Source organism: Coturnix japonica, chromosome 12, assembly GCF_054131305.1.
Source record: "Coturnix japonica strain WE chromosome 12, WE-NBRP24, whole genome shotgun sequence".
Lineage (NCBI taxonomy): Eukaryota > Metazoa > Chordata > Aves > Galliformes > Phasianidae > Coturnix > Coturnix japonica.
Genome location: NC_140674.1, coordinates 11,304,616 through 11,306,283, shown reverse-complemented (window position 1 = coordinate 11,306,283; position 1,668 = coordinate 11,304,616).

Genomic DNA, 1,668 nt, shown 5'->3' with positions numbered 1-1,668 from the left:
TCCTATGTATCCTTCTTTGGTAGTTTTGGCTTGGTGTTAGTATTCTGTTGTTTCCAGCTTACCAAGTATATACATTCAAAACAAAGTAATCTAAACAAACAGAACTATCAAAATACACTGTAAAAATTGTATTAATCTAGTTATGAGTCTGCTCTCATATGATTCATTTAGTTCCCTAATTTTGGCTCTTTTGAAACTTAAGGTTTTGATTTTCACCAGCAGAAGCTAGAGGAGACTGTTAAAAAGAAGCAACCACAAGCATTTGTTCCTAATACTTGCTGAAAAGCATCTTGTCATCAGTTTTTTATCAAGGGACCAATTTAAGAGTGAATGCAAATATAAGCAAGGTATTACGAACCTTGGGCTAACGGGACATAACTAGGAGCCTATATTCATTCCTCCAGGTAACTCAGAATCTTGTGTTTCCAATATTGCTGTGCTTAGATGTTCAGTGTAAGGCCTGAAAGCACCTTCAGTCCAATCTGCATGCAAAATCAGACAAAAAACAATAACATCTGTCTCTCACATCAAACCATATAGGGAAAATATTTATTGTAAGAAAGAAGCTAAGCCTCGCAGATTTGCTTGAACTGGTATACTAACAGTAAAGAACTTCTGCAATCTTGAGTCATTAAAGCACACAGGAACCACAGGAACTTTCCATCACCTGGCTAACTGGGTAGTTCTGGTACTGGTTCAACAGCTCTTTTGCCTTGCAAAATGCTTCACAATAGTCTTCTGTGAGGCTGAAAATATTACTCAAGAAGTCATAGCTAAAGGAATAACTCTTCTGTTCACCAAACAGTATGCTACCACTGTCATGATCTTTACTATTTCTTAATGATATTTAATTGCAGAATGCTTATTCCTTTACTTTTTTTCAAGAACTCCAGGAGAGTTATGTTCACGTGTGCATTTCCAAAATTGGTTGTGCTAAATGCAGAATAGATCATTCTTTAAGCAGTCTGTCTTCATTTTGAAGAACCCACAGTAGTGTCCATATTTAATAAATAAACAGGTTCTAGAAATTACCACTTTCATCCATCATACAGTAAGCAATACAATGATTCATTCCTTATCCATATTCAAAGCTTTGGAAAACATGAGAAGATTTTCAGCACACTGTATGTTATTCAATTCCATCTAGGTTAGAGAAAACTGTTACATAAAACCTTTACAAAGTGAGATTTGCAGATGGATTTCTCTTGTTTTGTTAATGACCTTTCCATCTGGATCATGCCTGTAAGATTTTCATCTCCAGCTGTACGGGAGTTGCAGTCATTTAATGAAACCCTAGGGTCTATATGTCAGAGAAAAACATAATTCATATGATGTTTCTCAGTAAAATAATGAGTAGATAGTTTGGGTTTCTCAGAAAATGAAATAATGAGAAATAGGGGAAAAAAATTATCTACTCCTTCCAAAGTCTTAAAGCAAAATTGGTGTTTTGTTTCTTGATTGAAGAGAGAGGAGGGCCACTGTTTTAAGGTATAGTATGTTACAGCTTGTCTTCTGAAGATGTTTGAACTCAGGTGAGTTTTATAAAGGTGCTTTTGTAGACCCTAAGCCAATACATGCATGACTTACATACCTCACCTTGGTTTTACTAGCAAGAAAAACTTTCCTCAATGCTGAAAAACTGAGGACGGGAGCAGAGACTGAACAATA